The sequence below is a fragment of the Megalops cyprinoides genome, chromosome 9 (genome assembly GCF_013368585.1).
Source record: "Megalops cyprinoides isolate fMegCyp1 chromosome 9, fMegCyp1.pri, whole genome shotgun sequence".
NCBI lineage: Eukaryota > Metazoa > Chordata > Actinopteri > Elopiformes > Megalopidae > Megalops > Megalops cyprinoides.
This window is the reverse complement of record NC_050591.1, coordinates 34,349,007-34,360,718: the sequence shown is the minus strand read 5'-3', so window position 1 is coordinate 34,360,718 and position 11,712 is coordinate 34,349,007. Positions and strand designations below refer to the sequence as shown.

Below are 11,712 nucleotides of genomic sequence, written 5' to 3'. Positions count from 1 at the left end.
GTGTCTGACGCTCTTCGAATACCTGCATGATCGTTTCTCTAAAGATATTTTGCTTCCACATTTCATTTTTTTTTAAATGTATTTTGTTTCCCACGTCATAAGTTACTTGCAAAAGTATTGTGTCTAAAGTTACCAACTTAGATGGACCTTTTCACCTTTATGAAATGAGCTTTTACGGAATAGAAATGATTTGTCTCTGTTTTGCACCTGTTTTTAGAAACACAGATTTCACAGCAGAAATATCTGCATCGGACAGCATTGTATTCTAATCTGTTGCACATCCATTTCAATGAAAAATTTTCCTTATTTATGGGACTTTAATCCTGACCCAAGAATACATGAATCATTACAAACCATCCATGGGGTAGAAGTGAATTTGCAGCTTTTTTGCAGTGGAGAGTTGGGTGAATGTTCAAAAAGATGAATATGACAAGGCAGAAACTAATGAAGACAGACTTTTGATGAATGAGTTTTACTTCTAATGGCTGTGGGCTGTGGGCTCCAGGGCCTGGAGATATGCCTGAATTGAGAGGCCTCCCTCAGGGAACAAGAGGGGAGGATTGCAGAGAAAAGGGCAGCAGGAGAGGGCTAACGTGGAAAACTTTGTTTCTCCAGGCCAGCATTGCCTTCTTCTCTACCTTCCTTGTGTGTGAGTGTGTGTGCGTGTGTGTGAGTGTGTCCACCCGTTCGGAGTGTGCCACATTCCCCCACGCTGAGCTCAGCACGGTGCGTCCCGGCCTGAGTGGCGGGATTGTTCTGGGGGAGCAGGCCCTTCACCGGTTACCACGGTAACCGACATACCACAGCCCTGACCCCCAGAGGGCTGAACTGCTCTGCCCCAGCAGGAGCCACCAGCAGCTGGGCTACAGCTGTTACTGCGGGACCAGGCCTCCATCCCGGCCTCCAGAGCGGCTGCCTGTTACCCACCCTCCGTAAACATACGCTCAAGGGTGGGCATTCAGCAAACCCACAGGGGAGCCAAACACGAGTCTCCGGCAGTTCCATTTCAGTCAGGCAAGCAGAGCACGGCTGACCTATTAAGACGTCTGTGCTGAAAGAGTACTTTCCGTAAATTCCAAGTTCTTGACAAATAAAAACCTTTGGAGAAGTGCATTCCATCTGGTCAGTTTGACCAATGTTAAGGGAGGAGTTTGAAGTGTTAACATGCCAACACTTCCACGCTCAGCACACCCCTACATTCCATCTAATGGCAAACATTTATACTCTTGTGGAGCTGGATCAAAGCAACCACATCTACACACTCATCCCATACACAGACACACAGACACACACACACACACACACACACACACCTATACAGGCGCTCACACAAACATTTACACTCTTATGGAACTGGATCATAGCAACCACATCTACACACTCATCCCATACACAGACACACAGACACACACACACGCACACACCTATACAGGCGCTCACACAAACATTTATACTCTTATGGAACTGGATCATAGCAACCACATCCACACACTTGCCCCATACACAGACATTGTCCCCTTCCTATCAGACACACACACACACACACACACACACACACATGCAATCACACAGTATAAAGAAGAGGGTCATATAGCGGGTCAAACAGTATGTTTTGGGTCAAAGTGGTTATATGACAACATCCTTAAATAGCCCGTACAATGACGTTTTTCATGTAAAATATATCCAGCACAGACAGAGGTGCACTGGACATAAAATGCGTCATAATTCTTCATGTACCATGACTCACCTTCTGATCACAACTTACAGCTGATTGAAGCCACTATTTCTAATGGCCTTCTAATTGGTGGGTACCCGTACATCTATGTCTCAGACTGATTTGATCCACTCACTCAGTTGGTGACTGAACTCAGCTTCCTTAGAAAAACTTGGGTTATAATCAGCGCAAACGATGCATGAAGCCACAAACAGCACTGGTCCAATATGCAGAAATATCAACACAAAGACGTGTGTGGAAAAAAAGTTTGTGTGGAAAAACTGAAAAGAGCGGACCTGGAACTTCATGTAAAAGACAAACAAGGAACGGCGGGTCTGCTCATTTCGTTAGTCTGCTGCAAGCGCTTCATCAGTGCCAAAGCAAAGAACAACTCCATGGCACCAAACCACTGTCTGTCTGTCTGTCTGTCTATCTGTGCATCTGTCTGTCTGTCTGCTGCAAGCACTTCATCTGTCCCAAAGCACTGTCTCTCTGCAGTTAAGATGCCTAAGAAGTATTCCCTCTTTATTTCTAATGTAAACGGATACTTCAATCCGGTATCCGTTTATGTTTTGGGGTTTTTTTTTTGTCAGATCTGTATCTGTTGTGAGGTGAACAGCATCTGTAGCCGACCCCTTACGGCGCCCCCTGCAGGTAGATACTTTGCCCTTAAGCTGCATATCGTTGGCAGCAAACGCTGCCAACTGTGTCAGTAAAAGGCCATGGAGCCAAATCAAACAACACACCGAGGGGGTAGCCCTTCAGATGATTAACAATGGTGTGAAAAACTCTACTTTATCACAAGACTGACCATTCCAGGATTTTTTCAGGCAAATCTAAAAAAAAAATAGGCTGCCATTCATGCTTGGCCAAAACTAACAGCATGTCGATGGTCATACTCAATGCACCAGAAATGAGGACTGAGACATCCCTGTCTGTGGAAATGTTCACATTTTATTTTTTCTTCATCGCAACTGTTCCTCCTCGCGTTTGGGGAAATGAGCAGGGCCCTTGCGGAATCAGGGGAAATGGGAAAAGCAGCCATGAAAAGCATTATGATTGGCGACGGGGAGCGACCATCCAGGCGGGAGGTGCCGTTTGAGCTGCAGGCAAGTGGGGATATTCCAGTCATTTCAATTATCCTCCAGCCGTAATACCCCGCACACAGACCACCTCAAACACATACACGCTTATTCTAATCATCCGCCTGGCCAATACATGAATATGTAAATAGAGTCATGTTGCCAGAGAGCCCTCCTCCTCCCAGCCAATTAGATATTAGCTCCGACACGTTCCTTTCTGGTGAACCATAGGGCAGTACTTTATCCTATACGCCAGACGTACAGGTAGAGTAAGGCTATAGCCTCCCGCTGAAGAAAGCAGTTATCAAGGAACATTTTGCATCTTTATACTCTGTTTACTCTGAAAGTAGAGGACTGGAGGGGAAAGTCTTCATTTCCTCATACCTCTTTACTGGAGCTTTGTATCGTCTTCACTGCACATACTCCTTAGTGGTACATTTGTATCACCTCTATATCATAATCTGACTCACATTTAAAATCAGAAATCTCAAAGCAAGTGGCCTACTTGCATGAATATGATTGTAAATAACTTTTTCCTCGAAAAAGCTGTTTTCGAGGAAACATCAACATTCCACCTCCTACACTTAACAGAAAGTATATATTTTAATTGCCATTACAAGGCACGTTTACAAATGAAGTGAAATGAAATGCAGCATGGATGCTTTTCAGTGCCTCCAGTGTAGAAATCATTGAACTTAAAAGTCCGTTAAACGTGTAATTTAGCCACTGAAAAGCGCAGCAAAGCGGGTCTCCAGCCCCTGTGTATGAGTAATGATCTCAAACCTGACAGAGTTACACTCTGTTTTCTCAAGACTCAGGCATTTCCCCCTTTTCCTTTCCAGCCCGCCCCCCCCCCCCAAAAGCACAGAGACTCCGCCGACTCCCCCGTCAGACGCAATGGGATTCACAGCGCTGTGCATCTTCCCCTCATCCCTGTGAAAACCCGGCGCACCTCAGACCGCGGAGAGGAGCGCCCGAGTCCAGCGCTCATCACGGCCGCCACCGTTCAAATCCATTTCCATTCCCCCAATCAGAGCAGGCGATTGAGCTGCCCGAGGTAGCCAAGCCTTTCTGTCTGTTTTCCTGACGTCGTGTACGCTGCCTGACCTTTAAAATGCAGGGTGGCAGTGTAGTATAGTGGAAAGGAGCAGGGCTCATAACCGAAAGGTTGCTGGTTCAATTCCCTGCTAGGGTGCTGCTGTTGCTTCACCCTTGGGCAAGCTACTTAACCCAGAATTACCACATTAAATATCCAACGGTATAAATCGATGAAATTGTGACCTCAGTAAGTTGTTCTGAATAAGACTGTCTGCTAAAAAGCCAATAATGTAATGTGCAAACAGAACCTTCAAGAATACAGCATTTACAGGCACAGTGGCAGTAATTCATTTGAATATAAACCAATCCATACTTTTCTTTAAGTTTAAACCTGCATACGCAAAAAGTAATTCAAAGTGAGGATGTTCTCAGAATTTTTCCCCAAAAAAATATAGGTTTACAATTTTTACCACTTGACTGATAACTGATTGGAAAATTGGCCTGGCAACACCAATTTCATGTGTAAAAAAGGTATTACAAAGAGGTAGTTCAACTGTGAAAATCACACTTCAGGTGTCACATCTGGAAAGCTTGCTGGCGGTTATCAAAACGACCCCACTTGTGTTATAAGATTTGCAACACGGCCTTTGTAACAGCCCTATGAAAAACAACTCATTTAGTAAAATTTAATAAAAGTGGAAGCCATACAGCATGGAACAGAAAATAATTTGTTTGAGAGTCAAATAACTGTTGGACACGTTTGAACTAATTCCAAACGCTGCTGTTGAAGAAACGTTCCATTTGTTTCATAGCTGAATAAAACCATGGCATAACAAGACCCAAACCTCAGCTGAGTCAACCACAACCCCAAACTTAATCTAATTACAACAGTTGACCTAAAGTTTGAATTATACTTTATTTGTTGTTTGTTTCAGTGACTGGCAAGCTCATAAAGTGTTAGATATAAAAAAGCAACACTTCTCTTTTAAAACATTGAGTGCAAAGAGCATCGAATTTAGCCCTGGGGCACCATCAGCAATTCTGGATTCAAGTTACATACAACTGCAGCTCCTCCATATGTTATGCCAAAAAAAGATTAATTTAACATATACTACACCTAAAACAGCAGTGAATTGTATGGGCTATAAAATCCTCATGTTTCTTCAGCAAAAAAAAAAAAAAAAAATTGGGAATACTTCCGATGTTAAGTCCCCATTACACATATTCCAATGACTTGATATCGTTTTGAGGGCAAAAAAACATTGCCCTTTTGTTGTGCTGTCATCATCTTTAAAGAGAAAAAAACATGGTTATGAGTGGAGCCAAACTAATGTTCTCCTTAGGTCTTTACCTTAGCTTTTGTTTTATGTCTTTCTTGTTGATGAGATAGGTCTTCGGTCCTGTAATAAAATCCCATTAGCCGCTAATGAAGTTGAGACCATAGCATTTCAGCTCATTTAGCACGATTGTCTGGCAGCCATTAGCAGGGAGGCAATTACAGCCGGGCGGTGAGAGTAATTGGAAACGCCGGTGGGGACTCGGGCATAAATAAAAAATATTAAAACTAATAAGCTTCCGTTGAGAACGAGGGGGGCCACTGAGTAAAATCAACATAATTAGAATTATACTTGAGTAAAGACTTTGGGTAAATGGTCCAAGGTGGGGTAAGGGATGGAATTTGCAGTGCGAAAGATAATTCGTGAAATTCATGATTTAAAATGGTGAGAGATGTGGCTCAACCAACGCTGCACTTTGGTGTCTAACTGAATTCTTTAAAAAATGTCTATGCATAAGCACTCACTATTAGTTTCCAGTGGTTGATGACTGTCAAGATTTGAAAAAGAAAACAGATTTTTTTTTTTGCCGAGGTGATGACAGAACATACAGCACAAAGCCAAAATGAACTAAAAAATATAAGAAATGCAAGTCTCCTTAACAGCCAGCACAGACAGCCCAAGCACAACTGAAACCTAAAGAGAATGGGCTTGACTACTTCTCAAAGCTTATTTTGTATTGACAAAGACTTCTGCATTCAAAGGTGGTAAATCCATCAAAGTTAAAATAAAATGACAGAGAAATGGATGGGAAAATAATAATATTAATACTCTAAAATAAAATAAATCCAAATCCAAAAATGCTCTTTGAGTTTTAGGAGCAGGATTGGGTGCCAGATATCCTGTCATCTGCCCTTCCCTCCTCACCTCCCTAAGCCTTACAACAGGTGGCAGAAACCGGATCGATGCAGGCAGTATTAGAGGGCACCTCTGAGGGGGCCTGGGCAGCCTTCCCAGAGTCCCCTGGGGGGGGAGGGGAGAGGGCCAGCTGGACAGGAATAGAGGGAGAGCAAGAGAAAGAGGGAGCCTTTGGCCCGGAGCGAGCGGCCCTGGCACGGGGCCCTCAGACTCTGAAGGGGAAACGGGAGGTCAGCTCCCACAATAGCCCCGGCGAGTCTCCCGAGACCGGCCACAATAGCAGGGCCAGGTCCTGCTGCGAGCACAGCACTGGCTGTACAGAGGTCGGCACATTCAGCGCGATGGCCACAGCCACTTCCAGGTCCAGCCACCAGCGCGTGTGTGTTAGTAAGTACACGGATACTTAAAGGTCAAGTTACTGCCAAAAAAAAAAAAAAAAAAAAAAAAAGATCACAAATTAGCATGTGTGAAGAAATGTTCACGTGATTTCTGGTAATATGAGGTGCAATGTAACCAACAAAACCCAGATAATGAAGAACCCAGATGAAAACATTTTTATAAGCCTAATACATTTTTTAAAAAGCCTAAAAAATGTCCAAAATCTGCCTGACACATCTGACACAAGTTTAAACCCGCAACTTTAATGTGCCGGTTGAGCATCAGAGATATTGACTTTCCATGATCTGATTTCTCATTTGATCTCCCATGAGATATTGATTTGATTTATGCGATGCTAATATTTCCACTCTGAGCAACAGGTTCTATATTTTCATGCTTCCACTGTGCAGAAACTGGCAGTTTATGAAACCTTAGTGAACGAGGAAATCTCTCAACCATGAACATGAGCAAAGCACGTCCCCAAAAGGCCAATATTCACTTTGCCACAGGAATTATTGTTTTTCAGTAGTTCACCTGAGGCTGCTTCCACAGTAGACCTCAAGTGTATTTTAATTAAACGCACACACACCCAGTGCAAATGTCTCTGCCAGATTGGACAGACATGGACTCACAGTTGGGGGGGGGGCAGATGGGGGTGTATGGTTAGGGCTCAGTGACACTAACACTGTTTGGCGACCGAGGGCAGGGGTTGTAGAAGCAGAGGGGACATTGTGATGAGAAGGACAGAGCGGCGTACGAGTCACATTAAAGACATTATCGCCCCGCTGTTGAGCAGCTTTAAACGGAGGCAGCAGGCGAGTGGATGGTGGTCTAATGCGACACGCTGCACAACCCGGGAGGCTAATGCGCGAAATGGGGGGAGCGGAGGCATTAGCCGTGCTGCGGCCCCCCCCCCCAGCCACCCGCCCCCACTAAACCCCACCCACCCCACGCTGCAGGAATGAAGAAGCTTATTTGTCTAAAAAGATCTCCAAACAATGACTCTGGCTGACGGCGGAGGGGGTTCCCAGGATGGGGGGGGGGGGGGAGATTTAATTAGTGGGAATCTCGTTAGGGCTAACAAAATTATCCGTAAAACAATACTCGGCAGGGCCCCCGGGGAGTGCCGGGGAGCTGCGGAGACGGTCGGCTGCGTGCCACCGCGGGGAGGGACACGGGTCTTCTCGCTGCCCAGCTGCGTTTGCACTCAATTAAGGAAGCCCGCCGGCCTCTCTCTCCGCCCCCCCCCCCCCTCCACACGGCGCTCCACCCCTCCGCTTTTCGTCATTTCACAGTCTGAGGAGTAGCCTTCATCCCCCCCAAGGCTCACCATGCCCCAGCCGCTGCCCCCCCCCACCACCCCTGTCCATGCCACTGACAGCTCTCACTGACAGCACCGAGCCATTCCGTGTGTAAAAAGCACTTTCATAAAGTGGCTTCAGTGGGTCATGACAGCAAACAGCAAACATGAAATAACCCCCAGTATCAAAAAACTCTCAGGACAGAACCCATACTTTTCTGATGGTGCTGGATCCTATTTGGAATTCAAACGGCAAAAAGCTTGATCCTGACCGGTGAGCAAGTCTCCGAAAGTACCCAGGTAGTCTTGTTTTTTTTTTTCTAGCAGGTCAACGCTGGACCATGAAAATGCAGATCCGGTCTTTACTAAACCCAGTCAGACAATTTTGCGGTCCTGCCATTGATTTTTAGAAGCAAATCCACATGACTGCCAACATAATGGAAGAAATCTGATTTCCTGAGTGAGTGAGTTTTGTCACCACCTCAAGGTTAATAAGAAAACATCAATTTTGATAAGAAAACAGTGGAATATCGAATGTTGTATCACTGCATAGAGCAAAATAGTATGCACAAACAACAGTGTGCTCAGACAAAGTCATTTGAAGACAGTGACAGACTACACTTGAACCAAACCGATTAATCTCCCTTGGTTCTGTTCCCCCTGCACAACAAAAACTTCAAGTAAAAAAGTGTGATAACTTACGGTTAGTTCATCATCAGAACAGAAGATTTTAATGGCCTTTGTCTTCTCCACCTTATCTCTTCCTCTCATCCACCTGAAAGTGTCTGCAAAATAAAAGATATGTTTCTTATCAGCTTCACTGACTTCATCCAACTCATCTTTTAAAAAAAGTACATCCATATTTCATACTCAGTGGAAAGTTAAATGCAGAAAGGACGTCAAGAATTAATATTTGTTTTGGGAACACCAGGGGTTAATTGGAACTTCTTCCTGATTCCTTAGTGTACTCTCGATGACCTCCGCTAGTGTCCTGACCTACAATTAAAGTAGTAATGGGATAGTGTGCTTTAACTCTGAGAGTCTGTGTGTGTGCTGCTGACACAGCTGAATTGAGCCTGTGTGTGGAAAGTCAGTACAGTTGGACGGGAGAGAGGGGGGGTGAGGGGGTGGACTCGGCATCTCCATGTTTCCCACTTTGAGGGGGTCAGAGTGAGAATGTGGGTGGTTTTTGCAAAGGTTTCTCTGGTTTCTCCTCATTACAAAGAAAACATTTTATCCCCCCGTAATCCTTCCAGCAGCTACCCCAGCAGCTCTGGCCCTGCTGTGGCCCCATCCAGAGCAGATCCAGCCCCCCCCAGCCCCCTTGAGACAGACTTGCCTTTCCTGTTGACGTCAAAGTGAATTAGAGCGGCCCTCATTGGAGCGGCTCCCCCAGGGGGACGGGAGGGCTAATCGCTGTGTTCCTTGTAAACCCGCAGAGGAAGCGTTAGCATTCCTGGAGCACCAGCCAACCACAGCGCTCCGCTCGGCCCATGAATCCGGGCCTTCTGCCTCACAGTTAGCCCATCGATGCCCCGGCGGGGTTTCCACTCAAATCTGACTTATATTTTCCAGGACTTTTCGATGACATGTTAATGATCAATGTACGATTTTCAGCGCTTATTTTTTCTTTCTGCAGTACTCGGATTCTCATGAATTTGGGTTACTTTGAAGATGGAATTTCAGACAGAATTACATTTTGAGATGTACTGCTAGAAAAAAGACATATACTTGCCAATACACTTGGCAGCAAATACTAGTCACCAAGACGTTTTGATAGTGGGCGACTGTACAAGCCAGTGAAGTGAGATAGCTAGTTTGTGAAGCACACTGCCATGAGTAAACGACATAGAAATATGAAGGTCTTTTTAGATTTTGTCAGTTTTCCACTATTTTTTTAGGACGGCAAGACATTTTACCACTTTCCATGATTCTTCCATAATTTTCCACAATGAAAACATTTTAAGGACAGTAAGAACTCTTGGCTGACCTGCACAAACTCACTATTTCAAAGAATTCTGCCATTTTATAACACAAATGAAACAGAAAAACTCCTCTCCATATTATTTTCAAACTAACTTAGGCCATATCATAATACTTTGACAGTATGGACCCCAAAGATGTATTGTATGCTTATTCTTGATTGACAGCCATTTTGTTGCTTGTGTTCCACATGTTGTAAAAATAAAAACTCTATACACCACTGTCTGCAATGTGACACAAACCATAATTGGAAATTCACGCAGAAAATACAAACACCCCCATAACTTGCTCAAATTATTAGTGCCAGCTGGCATTCTCTGAAGCCGCGTGATTCACAGGCTGGAATTAGCCAATCTCTTTTAAGAACTGTGAAAAGGTTCTGAGGCAGTCACTGTCTGCAGTCTGAAGGTTTCAGTGCAAAGGCTGAGAAACCAGCTGAGGCAGAAATGAAAAGGATTCCAGGTGGACCTTGTGTCTGTTAACGGGGGACTTCACAGGTTTGAGAATCTCTCTGCGTATTCCAACAACAGGAAACAGATCTTCAGTCTCTGAACAATGTCATTTGTAATTCAGGCCATTAATAGCTGAGCTTGTCGGATCATATAACAATTGCAATGACTATGTGACACGCCAGCTTTTTTAATACATATTTTCTCTGTTCTCTCTGTCCTGAGTGCCCAGGTCAAAAAAGGCTACCGATTTTCCTTGATAAAGGAAAAGTGGTCAGAGATTTTAAAGTTAAGGCTAAAACGTTTCAACAGTGATGGTGACATCCTTATTATTATTACAATTATTATTAGTAGTAGTAATATTGGATAATCAGTAATTACTGTTTCATCTGATCCATAAGAAATATGTTCTTACTGTCTTCAGATCATCCTGCATTTTTGACAAATATATAAATATTCAGTATGAAGTGAAAGAGACAGCATTACATTATCCCAAAGCATCCTCTATGGTCATGAAGGACTTCTGATGAAAGAACACTAAAACCAAAATGCAGTATATACTTAGAAAAAAACACGAAAGAGCACTATAAAAACAATTAAGGAGACGTGTGTTCGTTCACAGCACCACATACGGAAGTCTGATAGGAATATAGAACAGATCAGGTAAACCAGCACAATCTCTCAGATTGAATACTGGTATCAGTGTCATGCCACACATGTGGTGTCAAAGCACAACAGCCTGCTGTGAAGTGCTTGCTAATTTAGCAATGATGTCATTAGCTCAATGCTGCAAGGAAAAAGACTCCGGCCATTTGGAAGAAGAAAACAACAAAAAAAAACATATAAATGTAAGGAAAGGCCTTCCGGTCGGAGCAATCTGGTGCACAAGATCCCGTTCTGCTGACGGGTCAAGGTCAGGAAATGGGAACACTGAGACTCATTTCCCACAATCCCTTGCCAACAATACATAACCCCCCCCCCACCCCCCCCCCCCCAACCCGGCTGCTCAAACTCTGCAATAAAACAGCTGCCTCTGGGTTTTCAGAACTTGCGTTGCCATGACAACGATCGGCTGATTCATATTCATAGCCCTTTCTGTTCAATAAAGGAAGTGACATTATGCTATAATTTAATTTCCATAACACGCAAGAGAAGAGTGGCGGGGCTCTCGAGTCGGAATGCCAGGCTTAAAAAGAGGGTAATTAACTTTCTATTAAAGGTAAACCAGCGTGATAGTCTGCCTCGTGTGTCAAAACTAAGAATAGGTCAGCGCTAAGTGCTGCGGCTGAACTCTGAGAATGCCACAGCAACATGGTCACCGGCAGAGGCCTGCAGGAATATATCACCAAAGCCATCATAAACACTGTCAGAGTTTGATGTCTAACCTAAATAGCAAATTACTTAAGAATATCTCTGCACCAGTGTCTAAACAGGAACTGAGTTTAGAGGCATTCTCTGTTGAAACTGCGCAGGAAGACTGAGGTGGGGTTTCTGAGAAGAACCAGTGAGTCACGTCTAGTCAGACTGGGACAATTTATACAATGCAGACATTAGTGGGTCCTGGGGAGAAAATCTG

General features: G+C 44.3%; 1 protein-coding gene across 2 annotated transcripts in view; it reads right to left on the bottom strand.

Annotated features, from left to right (window-relative positions):
• LOC118783357 (homeobox protein PKNOX2-like) overlaps positions 1 to 11,712 on the bottom strand; it is a 61,273-nt gene that overhangs the window by 33,929 nt on the left and 15,632 nt on the right. For both annotated transcript variants that reach the window (XM_036537183.1, XM_036537184.1), the window contains exon 2: positions 8,407 to 8,489. The gene's annotated coding sequence lies outside the window, so the exon portion shown is untranslated. The remainder of the gene's footprint in view (positions 1 to 8,406; positions 8,490 to 11,712) is intronic.